This window comes from Triticum aestivum, chromosome 5B (genome assembly GCF_018294505.1).
Source record: "Triticum aestivum cultivar Chinese Spring chromosome 5B, IWGSC CS RefSeq v2.1, whole genome shotgun sequence".
Taxonomy (NCBI): Eukaryota; Viridiplantae; Streptophyta; class Magnoliopsida; order Poales; family Poaceae; genus Triticum; species Triticum aestivum.
In genome coordinates this window covers 585,193,292-585,211,937 of record NC_057807.1, presented here as the reverse complement: position 1 = coordinate 585,211,937, position 18,646 = coordinate 585,193,292, and the positions used below count along the sequence as shown (strand labels likewise).

Sequence of the window (18,646 nt, the reverse complement as noted above, 5' to 3'; positions counted from 1 at the left end):
GAAATATATTGCTAAAGATTTATAAAATAATCGATGTAAAATATCACAGGAAGAAACAATATAGCATGGACACAATTGCATAATAATTGAAGTCTACTCCACTTGTAATGTAAACTGATAACAAAAAGGCAAATTGACGATGTATACACATAAATCGATGATCCAACTAAAAATATATTACAAATTATTCAAATCTACTTGATGCGCTTCAGAAATTCTCGCACAATATCAAGAAAGTTTTTTTTCTTCATTCGCATGATGCTTGAGCAAGTATAATAAAAACTGTTTTCTAAACACATATCCATCATGCAAAAACAATAGTAAAACGCTCATGCGTTGCTACGGGCTGCTAAGGACAACAATGCATATAAATGAATGAGAGAAACAATTAAAGTCGTATTCAACGTCTAAGGTTATTTTTTTCCTCGTACGTCTGAATGTGTTCGGACATCAAACGGGCAACTACAACCGTCTTGATAGTCCGGGTGCCCCAAATCCGGCCCATATGTAAGAAAGAAATGTTGTTATCCAGACCATGACACCCTCTCTCCTTCACACCATACTTCTGAAGGAAATATGCCCTAGAGGCAATAATAAAGTTATTATTTATTTCCTCATATCATGATAAATGTTTATTATTCATGCTAGAATTGTATTAACCGGAAAACATGATACATGTGTAAATACATAGACAAACATATAGTCACTAGTATGCCTCTACTTGACTAGCTCATTAATCAAAGATGGTTATGTTTCCTAACCATAGACATGTGTTGTCATTTGATTAATGGGATCACATCATTAGAAGAATGATGTGATTGACATGACCCATTCCGTTAGCCTTGCACTTGATCGTTTAGTATACTGCTATTGCTTTCTTCATGACTTATACATGTTCCTGTAACTATGAGAATTATGCAACTCCCGTTTACCGAAGGAACACTTTGTGTACTACCAAATGTCACAGTGTAACTGGGTGATTATAAAGGAGTACTACAGGTGTCTTCGAAGGTACATGTTGAGTTGGCATATTTCGAGATTAGGTTTTGTCACTCCGATTGTCGGAGAGGTATCTCTGGGCCCTCTCGATAATGCACATCACTATAAGCCTTGCAAGCAATGTAGCTAATGAGTTAGTTACGGAATGATGCATTACGTAATGATTAAAGAGACTTGCCAGTAACGAGATTGAACTAGGTATTGGATATCGACGATCAAATCTCGGGCAAGTAACATACCGATGATAAAGGGAACAACGTATGTTGTTATGCGATTTGACCGATAAAGATCTTCGTAGAATATGTAGGAATCAATATGGGCATCCAGGTTCCGCTGTTGGTTATTGACCGAGAATAGTTCTAGGTCATGTCTACATAGTTCTCGAACCCGTAGGGTCCGCACGCTTAACGTTTCGATGACAGTTTTATTATGAGTTTATAAGTTTTGATGTACCGAAGTTTGTTCGGAGTCCCGGATGTGATCATGGACATGACGAGGAGTCTCGAAATGGTCGAGACATAAAGATTGATATATTGGACGACTATATTCGGACACTGGAAGTGTTCCGGGTGATTTCGGAGAAAACCGGTGTGCCGGAGGGGTTACCGGAACCCCCCGGGGAAGTATTGGGCCTTAGTGGGCCTGAGGGGAGAGAGAGGGTAGCAGCCCAGGAGGTGGCGCGCCCCCTCCCATGGGGAGTCTGAATTGGACTAGGGGAGGGGGGCGCGGCCCCTCTTTCCCTCTCCCTCTCCCTCTCTTTCCTTCCCCCTTCCTCCTTCCTAGTTGGACTAGGAAAGGGGAGTCCTACTCCCACTAGGAGGAGGACTTCCCCCTCCTTGGCGCGCCCCAAGGGCCAGCCGGCCTCCCCCCTTGCTCCTTTATGTACGGGGGCGGGGGGGGGGGGCACCCCATCGACACACAAGTTGATCTACGGATCGTTCCTTAGCCATGTGTGGTGCCCCCCTCCACCATATTCCACCTCGGTCATATCGTCGTGGGGTTTAGGCGAAGCCCTGTGCCGGTAGAGCATCATCATCGTCACCACGCCGTTGTGCTGACAGAACTCATCCCCGAAGCTTTGCTGGATCGGAGCCCGGGGATCGTCATCGAGCTGAACGTGTGCTGAACTCGGAGGTGCCTTACGTTCGGTGCTTGGATCGGTCGGATCGTGAAGACGTACGACTACATCAACCGCATTGTGCTAACGCTTCCGCTTACGGTCTACGAGGGTACGTGGACAACACTCTCCCCTCTCGTTGCTATGCCATCACCATGATCTTGCGTGTATGTAGGAACTTTTTTGAAATTACTACGTTCCCCAACAGTGGCATCCGAGCCTAGGTTTTATGTGTTGATGTTATATGCACGAGTAGAACACAAGTGAGTTGTGGGCGATACAAGTCATACTGCTTACCAACATGTCATACTTTGGTTCGGCGGTATTGTGAGATGAAGCGGCCCGGACCGACATTACGCGTACGTTTACGCGAGACTGGTTTCACCGTTACGAGCACTCGTGCTTAAAGGTGGCTGGCGGGTGTCTGTCTCTCTCACTTTAGCTGAATCGAGTGTGGCTACGCCCGGTCCTTGCGAAGGTTAAAACAGCACCAACTTGACGAACTATCGTTGTGGTTTTTATGCGTAGGTAAGAACGGTTCTTGCTAAAGCCCGTAGCAGCCACGTAAAATTTACAACAACAAAGTAGAGGACGTCTAACTTGTTTTTGCAGGGCATGTTGTGATGTGATATGGTCAAGACGTGATGCTATATTTTATTGTATGAGATGATCATGTTTTGTAACCGAAGTTATCGGCAACTGGCAGGAGCCATATGGTTGTCGCTTTATTGTATGAAATGCAAACGCCCTGTAATTGCTTTACTTTATCTCTAAGCGGTAGCGATAGTCGTAGAAGCAATAGATGGCGTAATGACAACGATGCTACGATGGAGATCAAGGTGTCGCGCCGGTGACGATGGTGATCACGACGGTGCTTCGAAGATGGAGATCACAAGCACAAGATGATGATGGCCATATCATATCACTTATATTGATTGCATGTGATGTTTATCCTTTATGCATCTTATCTTGCTTTGATTGACGGTAGCATTTTAAGATGATCTCTCACTAATAATCAAGAAGTGTTCTCCCTGAGTATGCACCGTTGCGAAAGTTCTTCGTGCTGAGACACCACGTGATGATCGGGTGTGATAGGCTCTACGTTCAAATACAACGGGTGCAAAACAGTTGCACACGCGGAATACTCAGGTCATACTTGACGAGCCTAGCATATACAGATATGGCCTCGGAACACGGAGACCGAAAGGTCGAACGTGAATCATATAGTAGATATGATCAACATAGTGATGTTCACCATTGAAACTACTCCATCTCACGTGATGATCGGACATGGTTTAGTTGATTTGGATCACGTGATCACTTAGATGACTAGAGAGATGTCTGTCTAAGTGGGAGTTCTTAAGTAATATGATTAATTGAACTTAAATTTATCATGAACTTAGTACCTGATAGTATTTTGCTTGTCTATGTTTGTTTGTAGATAGATGGCTCGTGCTGTTGTTCCGTTGAATTTTAATGCGTTCCTTGAGAAAGCAAAGTTGAAAGATGATGGTAGCAATTACACGGACTGGGTCCGTAACCTGAGGATTATCCTCATTGCTGCACAGAAAAGTTACGTCCTGGAAGCACCGCTGGGTGCCAGGCCTGCTGCTGATGCAACTGACGACGTTAAGAACGTCTGGCAGAGCAAAGCTGATGACTACTCGATAGTTCAGTGTGCCATGCTTTACGGCTTAGAACCGGGTCTTCAACGACGTTTTGAACGTCATGGAGCATATGAGATGTTCCAGGAGTTGAAGTTAATATTTCAAGCAAATGCCCGGATTGAGAGATATGAAGTCTCCAATAAGTTCTATAGCTGCAAGGAGGAGAATAGTTCTGTCAGTGAACATATACTCAAAATGTTTGGGTATAATAATCACTTGATTGAACTGGGAGTTAATCTTCCTGATGATAGTGTCATTGACAGAATTCTTCAATCACTGCCACCAAGCTACAAGAGCTTCGTGATGAACTATAATATGCAAGGGATGAACAAGGCTATTCCCGAGCTCTTCGCGATGCTAAAAGCCACGGAGGTAGAAATCAAGAAGGAGCATCAAGTGTTGATGGTTAACAAGACCACCAGTTTCAAGAAAAAGGGCAAAGGGAAGAAGAAGGGGAACTTCAAAAAGAACAGCAAGCAAGTTGCTGCTCAAGAGAAGAAACCCAAGTCTGGACCTAAGCCTGAAACTGAGTGCTTCTACTGCAAGCAGACTGGACACTGGAAGCGGAATTGCCCCAAGTATTTGGCGGATAAGAAGGATGGCAAAGTGAACAAAGGTATATGTGATATACATGTTATTGATGTGTACCTTACTAATGCTCGCAGTAGCACCTGGGTATTTGATACTGGTTCTGTTGCTAATATTTGCAACTCGAAACAGGGACTACGGATTAAGCGAAGATTGGCTAAGGACGAGGTGACGATGCGCGTGGGAAATGGTTCCAAAGTCGATGTGATCGCGGTCGGCACGCTACCTCTACATCTACCATCGGGATTAGTTTTAGACCTAAATAATTGTTATTTGGTGCCAGCGTTGAGCATGAACATTATATCTGGATCTTGTTTGATGCGAGACGGTTATTCATTTAAATCAGAGAATAATGGTTGTTCTATTTATATGAGTAATATCTTTTATGGTCATGCACCCTTGAAGAGTGGTCTATTTTTATTGAATCTCGATAGTAGTGATACACATATTCATAGTGTTGAAACCAAAAGATGCAGAGTTGATAACGATAGTGCAACTTATTTGTGGCACTGCCGTTTAGGTCATATCGGTGTAAAGCGCATGAAGAAACTCCATACTGATGGGCTTTTGGAATCACTTGATTATGAATCACTTGGTACTTGCGAACCGTGCCTCATGGGCAAGATGACTAAAACGCCGTTCTCCGGAACTATGGAGCGAGCAACTGATTTGTTGGAGATCATACATACTGATGTTTGTGGTCCAATGAATGTTGAGGCTCGCGGCGGGTATCGTTATTTTCTCACCTTCACAGATGATTTGAGCAGATATGGGTATATCTACTTAATGAAACACAAGTCTGAAACATTTGAAAAGTTCAAAGAATTTCAGAGTGAAGTGGAAAATCATCGTAACAAGAAAATAAAGTTTCTACGATCTGATCGTGGAGGAGAATATTTGAGTTACGAGTTTGGTCTACACTTGAAACAATGCGGAATAGTTTCGCAACTCACGCCACCCGGAACACCACAACGAAATGGTGTGTCCGAACGTCGTAATCGTACTTTACTAGATATGGTGCGATCTATGATGTCTCTTACTGATTTACCGCTATCGTTTTGGGGTTATGCTTTAGAGACGGCCGCATTCACGTTAAATAGGGCACCATCAAAATCCGTTGAGACGACGCCTTATGAACTGTGGTTTGGCAAGAAACCAAAGTTGTCGTTTCTTAAAGTTTGGGGCTGCGATGCTTATGTGAAGAAACTTCAACCAGATAAGCTCGAACCCAAATCGGAGAAATGTGTCTTCATAGGATACCCAAAAGAGACTATTGGGTACACCTTCTATCACAGATCTGAGGGCAAGATTTTCGTTGCTAAAATCGGATCCTTTCTAGAGAAGGAGTTTCTCTCGAAAGAAGTGAGTGGGAGGAAAGTAGAACTTGATGAGATAACTGTATCTACTCCCTTGTTGGAAAGTAGTTCATCACAAGAACCGGTTCCTGTGACAACTACACCAACTAGTGAGGAAGCTAATGATATTGATCATGAAACTTCAGATCAAGTTTCTACTGAACCTCGTAGGTCTACCAGAGTAAGATCCGCACCAGAGTGGTACGGTAATCCTATTCTGGAAGTCATGTTACTTGACCATGATGAACCTACGAACTATGAGGAAGCGATGATGAGCCCAGATTCCGCAAAATGGCTAGAGGCCATGAAATCTGAGATGGGATCCATGTATGAAAACAAAGTATGGACTTTGGTTGACTTGCCCGATGATCGGCAAGCCATTGAGAATAAATGGATCTTTAAGAAGAAGACTGACGCTGATGGTAATGTAACTGTCTATAAAGCTCGACTTGTTGCGAAAGGTTTTCGACAAGTTCAAGGGGTTGACTACGATGAGACTTTCTCACCCGTAGCGATGCTTAAGTCTGTCCGAATCATGTTAGCTATTGCTGCATTTCATGATTATGAAATTTGGCAAATGGATGTCAAAACTGCATTCTTGAATGGATTTCTGGAAGAAGAGTTGTATATGATGCAACCAGAAGGTTTTGTTGATCCAAAAGGTGCTAACAAAGTGTGCAAGCTCCAGCGATCCATTTATGGACTGGTGCAAGCATCTCGGAGTTGGAATAAACGTTTTGATAGTGTGATCAAAGCATATGGTTTTATACAGACTTTTGGAGAAGCCTGTATTTACAAGAAAGTGAGTGGGAGCTCTGTAGCATTTCTGATTTTATATGTAGATGACATATTATTAATTGGAAATGATATAGAATTTCTGGATAGCATAAAGGGATACTTGAATAAAAGTTTTTCAATGAAAGACCTCGGTGAAGCTGCTTACATATTGGGCATCAAGATCTATAGAGATAGATCAAGACGCTTAATAGGACTTTCACAAAGCACATACCTTGACAAAATTTTGAAAAAGTTCAAAATGGATCAGGCAAAGAAAGGTTTCTTGCCTGTGCTACAAGGTGTGAAGTTGAGTCAAACTCAATGCCCGACCACAGCAGAAGATAGAGAGAAAATGAAAGATGTTCCCTATGCTTCAGCCATAGGCTCTATCATGTATGCAATGCTGTGTACCAGACCTGACGTATGCTTAGCAATAAGCTTGGCAGGAAGGTACCAAAGTAATCCAGGAGTGGATCACTGGACAGCGGTCAAGAACATCCTGAAATACCTGAAAAGGACTAAGGATATGTTTCTCGTATATGGAGGTGACAAAGAGCTAGTCGTAAATGGTTACGTTGATGCAAGCTTTGACACTGATCTGGACGATTCTAAATCGCAAACCGGATACGTGTTTTTATTAAATGGTGGAGCTGTAAGTTGGTGCAGTTCTAAACAAAGCGTCGTGGCAGGATCTACATGTGAAGCGGAGTACATAGCTGCTTCTGAAGCAGCAAATGAAGGAGTCTGGATGAAGGAGTTCATTTCCGATCTAGGTGTCATACCTAGTGCATCGGGACCAATGAAGATCTTCTGTGACAATACTGGTGCAATTGCTTTGGCAAAGGAATCCAGATTTCACAAGAGGACCAAGCACATCAAGAGACGCTTCAATTCCATTCGGGACCAAGTCCAAGTGGGAGACATAGAGATTTGCAAAATACATACGGATCTGAATGTTGCAGACCCGTTGACTAAGCCTCTCTCACGAGCAAAACATGATCAACACCAAGACTCCATGGGTGTTAGAATCATTACTATGTAATCTAGATTATTGACTCTAGTGCAAGTGGGAGACTGAAGGAAATATGCCCTAGAGGCAATAATAAAGTTATTATTTATTTCCTCATATCATGATAAATGTTTATTATTCATGCTAGAATTGTATTAACCGGAAACATGATACATGTGTGAATACATAGACAAACATATAGTCACTAGTATGCCTCTACTTGACTAGCTCATTAATCAAAGATGGTTATGTTTCCTAACCATAGACATGTGTTGTCATTTGATTAATGGGATCACATCATTAGAAGAATGATGTGATTGACATGACCCATTCCGTTAGCCTAGCACTTGATCGTTTAGTATACTGCTATTGCTTTCTTCATGACTTATACATGTTCCTGTAACTATGAGAATTATGCAACTCCCGTTTACCGGAGGAACACTTTGGGTACTACCAAACGTCACAACGTAACTGGGTGATTATAAAGGAGTACTACAGGTGTCTCCGAAGGTACATGTTGAGTTGGCGTATTTCGAGATTAGGTTTTGTCACTCCGATTGTCGGAGAGGTATCTCTGGGCCCTCTCGGTAATGCACATCACTATAAGCCTTGCAAGCAATGTAGCTAATGAGTTGGTTACGGAATGATGCATTACGTAACGAGTAAAGAGACTTGCCGGTAACGAGATTGAACTAGGTATTGGATACCGACGATCAAATCTCGGGCAAGTAACATACCGATGACAAAGGGAACAACGTATGTTGTTATGCGGTTTGACCGATAAAGATCTTCGTAGAATATGTAGGAACCAATATGGGCATCCAGGTTCCGCTATTGGTTATTGACCGAGAATAGTTCTAGGTCACGTCTACATAGTTCTCGAACCCGTAGGGTCCGCACGCTTAACGTTTCGATGACAGTTTTATTATGAGTTTATAAGTTTTGATGTACCGAAGTTTGTTCGGAGTCCCGGATGTGATCACGGACATGACGAGGAGTCTCGAAATGGTCGAGACATAAAGATTGATATATTGGACGACTATATTCGGACACCGGAAGTGTTCCGGGTGATTTCGGAGAAAACCGGAGTGCCGGAGGGGTTACCGGAACCCCCCGGGGAAGTATTGGGCCTTAGTGGGCCTGAGGGGAGAGAGAGGGCAGCAGCCCAGGAGGTGGTGCGCCCCCTCCCATGGGGAGTCCGAATTGGACTAGGGGAGGGGGGCGCAGCCCCTCTTTCCCTCTCCCTCTCCCTCTCTTTCCTTCCCCCTTCCTCCTTCCTAGTTGGACTAGGAAAGGGGAGTCCTACTCCCACTAGGAGGAGGACTTCCCCCTCCTTGGCGCGCCCCAAGGGCCGGCCGGCCTCCCCCCTTGCTCCTTTATATACGGGGGCGGGGGGGGGGGCACCCCATGGACACACAAGTTGATCTACGGATCGTTCCTTAGCCGTGTGCGGTGCCCCCCTCCACCATATTCCACCTCGGTCATATCGTCGCGGGGTTTAGGCGAAGCCCTACGCCGGTAGAGCATCATCATCACCACCACGCCGTCGTGCTGACGGAACTCATCCCCGAAGCTTTGCTGGATCGGAGCCCGGGGATCGTCATCGAGCTGAACGTGTGCTGAACTCGGAGGTGCCGTACGTTCGGTGCTTGGATCGGTCGGATCGTGAAGACGTACGACTACATCAACCGCGTTGTGCTAACGCTTCCGCTTACGGTCTACGAGGGTACGTGGACAACATTCTCCCCTCTCGTTGCTATGCCATCACCATGATCTTGCGTGTACGTAGGAATTTTTTTGAAATTACTACGTTCCCCAACAACTTCCTCATAGACCGTTAAGGAGGAGTCCCCCGTAATGCCTGCCCCGCTCTCCGCCATGATCCCCTCCCCCGTGTCCATGTGTTTTCACCACTGCCATCAAGAGGGGGGAGGTATTGCGCCGCCTGTGGCGCCCCCAAAGCCAAGAATGCAAATTTGTAAGTAAACATACCAAACCCAACCTCCACCCCGCTCACTCTTATCACAAAATCCATCAACTTGTATTTTAAGTGAGCCGGTGATCAACATCGTCGTGGCCGGCCAGCAGCAAGGGATAAGGGCGGCAACCACATTTCCATCTTAGTGCTAGTACCTCCTGGTTCTATACTGTACCCACCCTTCATCCGGGGCTCTACAACGACAGCTCCACACTCATGTGTTCTCATGGAAAAGAAAGCTATGCATAAAAATGTTCGTCCAGAGCATGAAAAATGTCAATGGTTCTCTCCTCTTACCTCCTCGCGCGCACATGCTTGATTCAATTAGATATTAGTGAACAAACCCAATAGATAATTAAATGACATGTCTAAAGCACACACACACACAACACATAACACACACTATATATACATGGTAATACTATTCATCACCCAGGGTGGAGTATAAGTTATTCTTCACCCGAGGTAATATTACAATTGGTTCATAAATAAATTTCATTTTGTTTATAGAGGGAGTACATTAGTAGTCTTTTTAGAGATACATGAGTATTTATTCCTAGTAATAGCAATTAGCAATTTAGCATAGTACAACCATAATCTTGGAGTCGTCTATCATTTCGGTAATAGGTAGTTGCTATAAATGCAATTATGATGACTGTGTTAAGAATTTGCACAAAGAACCCTTTTACAAACTGAACAAAATAACAAGTCAATCCCATCCACACTGCAACTGATTCATGCATTAAGGAATGGCACACAAAGTAAATAGGAATCCAAACTAACAACAAGGGACGACAACATGGATGCTATCTTATTCCTTTCCAGGATAGCAACCATATCCGCCGGGATGCATGAAATAGTCCTATTCTTTACAACTTTATAAAAAGCTAAATTTAATCCAAAAATAATTATGAAGAGAGGCTAGTAAGTAAAACTAAGTCATGACTAAACTATTGAAGGGAGAAAATGATTGTTTTTTTCAAAGATGAATAACCTAGTATAATAAGCAGTGGCATTGTGCAAGCATCGACAGCAATACAAATAGCAGTAGCCTCTCAATCCTTTGCTATCTCTCTAAAGCTCTCTACTACTCTCTTTTATTCCTCTCCCAAGACCACACACGGCAGCAACAGCACGCTCAATCTCTCTTCTTCCTCCCAAAATCAGCAGTCAATCTCTCTTCTTCCTCTCAAATCGAACATCAATAGCCCAGGCACCGCCGACCACCACACCTATCACCTTTCGCAACCACCTGGTCGTAACTGCTGCTGTCAGCGGGCGTGTGTAGGAGGAAATTAGGCTGCCCCAGCTATAAGTTGAATTGCCCGTTTATTACTGAACCAGAAAATTACATATTTTATATTTGATCAGCAACCTACTTGGATCATCAAGAAAATAGCTTAGCTTGCCCAAAAGACATGTAAATTGCTAGACGTGTTCAAACTATTATCTACATGAATCTAGATGTGTTGTTGAGGAATATATGAAAATGATACATGGTAGAAGTCATAATTCTGTCCCAATTATCAACTTTTTGTACTTCACATACAAATTTAATTGATAAGAAATAAACTAATCAATGTAGGCAAAAAAAATTTACCGAAAAGTCTATCGGTTAATGTTCTCTTCATCCACCATGACCTACTCTGTTTTCCTGCAAAATCCACAACAACAAAACTAATCTTTGTTTCTATGATGCATGACATTGAATAGATAGCACAAGTGGTCAACCGAATAGTCATCTCACGATCCAAGTGGCCAAGCCCTTCTTCCATCTCCTCCCGCCCGGTTAATCACATGCAAGATCTTTATATATAGTTAGAAGCAGATGCATTTCTAGAACTCTTTAATCAATATAATGTTACTATGTATTTCTTTTCTCTTTATCCCTTCTTCCCTCTCCTCCCGCCCGGTTAATCTTCTCTAATGATTTGTTTTCAGTTTTCTTGTCAAGCTTCTAGAAAGAAAAAAATCAAAATGCTCACATGAAAGAGAAAACCGATTATTTTAGAGTGGCAAAGAAAATTGAAAGATGAGACGATATCTTGATAATAATATGTGCAGATCCACTTGTGCGACTGCTTGGGTCATTGTTCAAATACATTCCCCAAATGGGCTTGCTATTCATGGATCACAATTCAACACTCGCATTACACTTGAAATGGATTTAATCAGTCAAGAATTGTTTAATCACAAAGCATGGCCGACAGTTCGAGTAGTCAAAGGTGATGATATACGAAATTAATAATAATATAGAGCAATTATAATGCCTTGGATATAACTTCCAAACTATCCCGCAGATCTAGGTTGATCCTTAATGGCACTTATACACAATAGTAAGTGATTTTACTATAGAAATTATAAAAAAGTGATTTGACTATAGTGATTTATTAAATATGCTATTATGAGGATCAGATGTGCTCAACAAAGTTTTCAACCTTATCAAATTCTGAACCAGCAACAGATTGACACTTACCTACTATTTTTTTATATTATTGAAACACGAAGATAGTCTTGCCCACACACATTTGGGATTTTATCGGTGGATGCAATCAATGTACAAGTCTTCTCTTTCTTGGATCAGGCAGTCTACATTTTTATCGGTGAAGCTTGTATTTGTTTCTTTTTTGAGAAATGTATGTGCATAAATTGATATCAGAATTATCAAAGTTCAAGATGTGGGAATTATATATATTTCCGGCTATGTTCAACTTTTTTGAAAAAAATATTTTTTATCGGTGAAGCTTGTATTTGTTTCTTTTTCGAGAAATGTACGTGCATAAATTGATATCAGAATTACCAAAGTTTAAGATGTGGGAATTATATATATTTCCGGCTATGTTCAACTTTTTTGAAAAAAATATTTTGTCCCGTGGCAACGCACGGGCATTGAGCTAGTGAAAAACAAAATAGCCATACACATTCCTGCAATTTTTTAAATTAATAATATAAAGAATATAGTGATAACAAAAATAAATGTTTCTATTATGAATTCATTACCCGTTTATACTCGTTGGAATACCAAACGGAAGTAAACTTTGTCATTTAGATATAGCGGAACTCCAACCAGTCAGCTTTATTTCAAGTGCTTCTTTGAAATCCCTTGGAAAACTTTGCATGTCTTCCAACATTCATCATCTACTCCCTCCTAAAAGTTATAGGGAGATAAGTTTTAGGGTTAGGGCTGGTTGCAATAACCTTTAACTCCTCAAAATTTGAGTTGAACTTGGAGTGTCTTTTGAGGACTTAAAATTTAGGGAAGCGCTATATATGCCCTTACTTCTTAGATTACATTTCCAAATTTTAATCAATAAACATTATGTACAATCTCAGCAGATAGCGAATGAGTAATCTATTGTCATGTCTCCTGTAATCTGCCTCACACTATCTGCATCAAAGAAAGGATGAACACAAAAGAAATTGAACTAAGCACAAATGGTAATGCAACAAAACAACTATATCCTATTATTTGAGGGAGATTTTTCCTTGGTATTTCCAAAATCAAACGCCACCTATGCTACTAAAAAACTAAAGAATGTAAAATTATGTCCTCCAGCAGCAGAAGAGGGTTTTGTAGGGAAGAAACATAAGATAGATATCTTAAGCTTGTACCCTAGATATGAGGTTATTCCATGTCCTTCTTCCTTAGCCTATCGGAAATGGTGAAAGTCAGCTCGAGCGACTGTGACGCATTCAGCCTGGGGTCGCAATGTGTGTGGTAGCGGGAAATGAGATCATTTCAGGTCATTGTGTTGGATTCACCAATGCACTCTGTAATGTTCTGCCATGTCATTTCTAGGTGAACCCTTCCAGGGTAGCTCCCTCTCACTCATGGACATCAAACAAAGCCTCAGCCTGCACAACCAGTGAAAATTCAGAACCATGCAATGCCAAAGTTGACAAGTCCAAACAATGCTATTGGATGTCTAAATGGCATGTGGTTCCGTAACAACTGACGTGAAAAATCAGATATAGGTAGGTTGTTCTATGTCGAATTATGCAAAAAGTTATCATGCTTATCCGGATTGCATCGAATGGTCCTGTCCTGAACCTGCAAGATGCGCTGATGGTGTTCCGGTGCATGGGATCGCTGACCCAAGTGACAATCAGCACTGGTTAACGCACGGCTCTGATCATATGGGGGAGCTTGTCATGCATCTTCTTAGCCCCCATACTCATGATTAGTGCCAGCCTCTCGGGCTTGTTGTGGGGATTCAAAATCTCACACGGTTTCACAAGCTCCGATGATCAAGCTTATCACTCACCTGTATAGCATAAACGAAGTCATTAGATTTTTCAATTGATTTTTTTCCGTCTAAAACAATCATAAGATTGTGACTAACAAGATTTTTAAAACACCCAAACTAATGCTCTTCATGGTTGTTGAAACACATCATTTTTCATGTCCTTCACAATATATGACAAAGATGATTATCAACAGATAAATATTATACATAAGCGTGTAGGCCACAAAACTAAAAGATCTATATATGACTTGTGAAACCCTGACTAATGGCCGCCATATTTTTCTTGGTTTCATTATCACCCAAACAGGTAGGTTGTAAGAACAGGTGACAATATAAGTCGTATTTACTGCACTTCTGTAGTTGTGTCATCTATCAACCATAAAGAAAAAAAGCAACAGGAGAGGGAGTCGACCACTCCTTAGTGAACCCCTCCCGCCCATGCATGTTGTCACAAAATGAAAAGCATTTTCCCCTTCGCTAGTTACAAGACCGTGTGATTTCTTCCAACAACTGCTAGAATTATGTTGTATCTGCAGAACTGACAACTTCTAATTAGCATTTGGAAACATGTCGAGAAAACATGTAATGTTGTTGGACTATTAAGTTCAAGTATGTTGGATGCTATATGTTCATGGATTTAGCAATACCATACACACATGTTTACACAATTAAAATGAAGGGCAGTGCATACGATTCTCTTACTTTCATAGTTTAGAAACAACAGCTGGAGGTTACGCAAGAGTGTCCCCATGCCCCAGCTGCCCCTTCTGCTAGAAATAACAGTGGTAAGTAAGAAACGAAACAAAAATTAAGCATGGACTCGTATGTATACCTGCAAGTCTGCAGCCAAAAGCCTTGACACACAAGAACAACAATAATAGCGAACCTGCTCGAGTCTGGGCATATACACTTGACTTCACATGCAAATCTATTCACTATATTTTTTTACCCATAAATCGCTCTTCATCATCTTCTTATTTCTCCATGAGCTATGTCTGCATGACCAATCCAAGTTCACCACCTCTGTTAATGACAGATCCAACTCACAATCCCCCTTCCAGTTCCACCAACACACTTAAAATTTCGAACACTTACCGGTGCACTTGTCTTCCACAGCTCATTAAAGTGGAACCTTAATATTTACATGGTGTAATGCAACTTCTCGAACTTCATCCTGGCTCATTAACTCCACCACAGAAGCGCAAACACAAAATAATGATTATACTATGTAGAACAAAGAACAAAAATGACTTCACATGCTAAATAATGATTCTGACAAGGACATACTGTTGTCAGAAGCTGATCAATACTCGTAAGATCTGCAGTAGGTACAGATGTTGCAGAAGTTGATGTACTTTCTGAAGCTTCCCCAAAGATATCACTGTCACTCACCAGGGCAATCAACATAGCCTATTGAACACATTCAAATGTCACGTTCAGTATTGATAAATTGAGAATTATTTATTTACAACTCGTGCAAGGTACTTTGTTCAGTTTTCCTCATATTGATAAGGAGAGGAGCATATAGTGTTACTTAAATATTTCAGTCTTAGAGCTAGTCTCACAAAAGTTATGGACTTTTTACACCATGAGACAGATACTTACTTAGAAGCTATGCGACACGATGATTGGATATGCGCCATAACTCACCTCACCACAAAGTTCTTCAAAGAAACTCTTTACATCTAATTGAGTAACCTGCAGAGAAAACATGTAAATTGTAATTAAACATCTGATTTGATTGCGGTGTCTTGAAATAAAAAAAATGTAAGATGAGAAAATGAAAGACAATACGATGTCAAAGTAGAACATGAGTGTGTACCTTTTTATCCATATTTTACAATAAACCGTTTATAGGACCATTTCTTTCTAATCCTCCATCTACGGGCCAGGAAGAATAGGATATTGTTGCTAGTATTGTGGATAAGTAGAATAGAGCTGGCAGAAGGTGAAACATCAAACAACCTACCACCGGAAGAATTTCTGGATTCACAGGTAAGATAGTTGTCTTTGAAGGCAAGACTCTAACAGGGTAGAACCCAAGCATTGTGCTACCAAGGTTAAGTGCAGCTCTAGCACCTGCTATATTAAATGTGCCATGTATCAAACCATCAATTAACTGCTGAAAACTGTAAATGTAGCATCTGAAGATATAATAATACCTTCTGCACCGAACTCGATAAATGCAAACGTATCAGCAAATCTTTCGTCGGTCACCTAACATATTGTCAAAATTATTAGATCTAACATGCACCCAAGAATATAGCTATGCACACTAAGACAATCGTCAATCACCCACGGTATGGTCCGGTTCAGAGACATAAACGGTTCATAAAATGCTGTCTGGCCTCCTCATTCACATAAAAAATGGATCTTAGTGCACAGGAAATAAATCTTCACCTGAGATTGAAGAAAGAAAATATGACGAGCTCATCTTAGACCTGACCTTGCCTTGAAGAGAGACGTGTCGATGGCCGAACCAATAGAATTCCAACAAAGAAATGAGGCCTTTTTTTGATTACTAATTGAGCATCTCTGCGGTTAAAAGGTCCCAGGCTCCTACTGTATTCATCGGCCACGGAAAACTGAATTCGCTAACTGAATCACATAAATAGAAAGCGCTTGCTCAAGGGTGGTACTTAGTACTAACTTTCCCATAATACCTAATAATAAAATCAAATAGGCATTGCACCAATGGGAATAAACTGAGAAGATATGCGCATATTAATAGGATATGGAACAAAGATGTTTACTAAATAATATTTAGGCCAAGAAAGCGGTATAACAGTATCATTTAGCCTCAATAATTAGTGTTACCATCTATTCAGAACAGTACCCAGACAAACAAGACACTCAACACCAGAATCTCCATGCCACTACGCCACCTCCTTTGTGTCTTCCAGTTGAAAATATGCCCAATAAATTATCAAACAAACAACAGATGCATAGGAAGAAGCTAATCTTATTTAGTAACAAAAGAATCACACACCCAGTTAAAAGCATTGAAGGTATAAAGCTAAGTACTGTGAGTTCGATCTTGAGTGACAATTTTTTTTGCCAAGGTGTATTAGGATAACAAAAATTGCGCAGGGAATTAACATGCGATTTTGGCTTAGGCCTTTAAAAACAGTGTATAAACGTAGCTAATAAACTGAAGTAGCACATAGGATGAATGAAATTGGTGGAGGTGAATATCCACACCCGGTGGGTAGCATGATGTATAGAAGTGGAAGAAGAATGTCCATCTCCCGTATAGGTTTTAATTATCCGTGTATTCTGCAGAAAACAGTGAACATGCATGAGCTTCAAGACCATGGTTCGTACCTACTAAAGATTGATTCGAAGCAGAGGAAGATGAAGCAGGTGCAGTATTGAAAGAACCTGAACGAACAACAAATGTCTTGGCAGCCATCGTTAGGATAGTAGGAATGCGCAGTGAAGGAGCAAATCATACACAACAACAATTTAGACAGGCACGCACACACAATATCAAATAAGACAGGCACGCGCCTTGGAATAGAGCAATGCGCTGCATACCTGGGTGGCCGCACGGAGGTGGAGGGGGCTGTCGGCTTCGTACCGCTGACGGACAGATTTGCTCCCGGTTGCGCTTCTCCATGGGCTCGCTGTCTCACTCTCCCTCCTCTCTTCATCTCGTCCTCCCCTCCCCTTCTCAGCCCAAGGACGACGACGGGGACGGCTCTTGGTTGCGCTTCTCCATGGGCTCGCTGTCTCCCTCTCCCTCCTCTCTTCATCTCGACCTCCCCTCCCCATCTCAGCCCAAGGACAACGACGCAGACGCCATCTCCGTGGCCGACCCGCTCCGGCCGGCGCTCAACCTAGCACGACAGAACGAGAAATCGGTGGCGGCGATGAGAACCTGCGGAGGGGGCGGTGGTGCGGGGTGCGGGCGTGGGCGGCAGCTGCAGGTGGAGGGTTGCCACGGGCCAACAAATAGATCTATCACGCAGGAGATCGGGCCCCGCATGAGATCCCACGGCGGATTGTCAGTGAGGTCGTCGGCGGCGGCGGCGGCGAGGAACCTGAAAGAGGGCGGACGCACAAGTTCCGACTGCGGTTTGTCCGTCAGGTCGTCCGCGGCGGCGGTGGCTACGAAGCTGACAGGGCGCAACGGATCAGGATCGCGCGAGGGGTTTGGGAGTACGTGATCGCACGAGTGGTTTTTTTTCTGCGTGCGGGTTTTTTTTGTTGCGTGCGGGTGAGGTGGGGGTGTGGCAGATTGCTGGGAGGTGGGAGGGAGGACGAAAAAACCGGACGAAAATGGTGAGACTAAAATAAAATCCGGAACACGACCTACCAACTGAGACATTAAAAATAGAGACTCTCTGCAGTTACCCAGCTTGCTACAGTGCATTGCTTGCTACATGGGCCGGCCTAATAGGGGAGCGCGCCAGTGTGATTGCTCAACTGTTTGACGCAGCAAGCGTTGAACAAGAGCTCCCTCAAAAAACAAGAAGTCGCTGTGGCAAGGTCGCTCTGGCACACCTTACAGACCGGAGTTCGACTCGAGTGGGCTGCTTTTATTAAAAAAATACGTTTCTTTATTTCACAGATTTACTTGAGAGGCACAAATTTACTTTGCATGTTGGCATAGTTTTGCTTCCGCGAGAGTCACAGCTACTGCTCTAGAAAAGGAAAAAAAAATGCATTCTTTGTTTCACAAGAGACACAGATTTGCTTTTCGTGGTGGCTCATGTTTACTTCCCGCCAGAGGAACAACTATGTCTCGCAGAGTTTCATGCTTTCTTAGATAGTGCAAGTTTCCTTCCTTGAGGGGCACATCTCTGCCTCTAAAAAAATGTTTTTTCTTTCGAGAAAGGCACAGATTTGCGTGGTTTGCAGGTGTGCCTCTCGGAAAATGGAAAAAAGTGGGCAAAATCGTGCTTCA

At 42.4% G+C, this 18,646-nt stretch overlaps 1 long non-coding RNA gene across 1 annotated transcript; it reads right to left on the bottom strand.

Moving 5' to 3' along the window:
• Positions 1 to 12,860: 12,860 nt before the first annotated feature.
• LOC123117026 (uncharacterized) lies at positions 12,861 to 17,832 on the bottom strand. Its single transcript, XR_006457259.1, has 11 exons — positions 17,275 to 17,832; positions 17,119 to 17,137; positions 15,900 to 17,013; positions 15,707 to 15,819; positions 15,560 to 15,618; positions 15,343 to 15,435; positions 15,025 to 15,147; positions 14,833 to 14,923; positions 14,440 to 14,732; positions 13,542 to 13,755; positions 12,861 to 13,345 (listed from the first exon to the last, which is right to left on the bottom strand). It is a non-coding gene; the product is annotated as an uncharacterized lncRNA (long non-coding RNA).
• Positions 17,833 to 18,646: the final 814 nt, after the last annotated feature.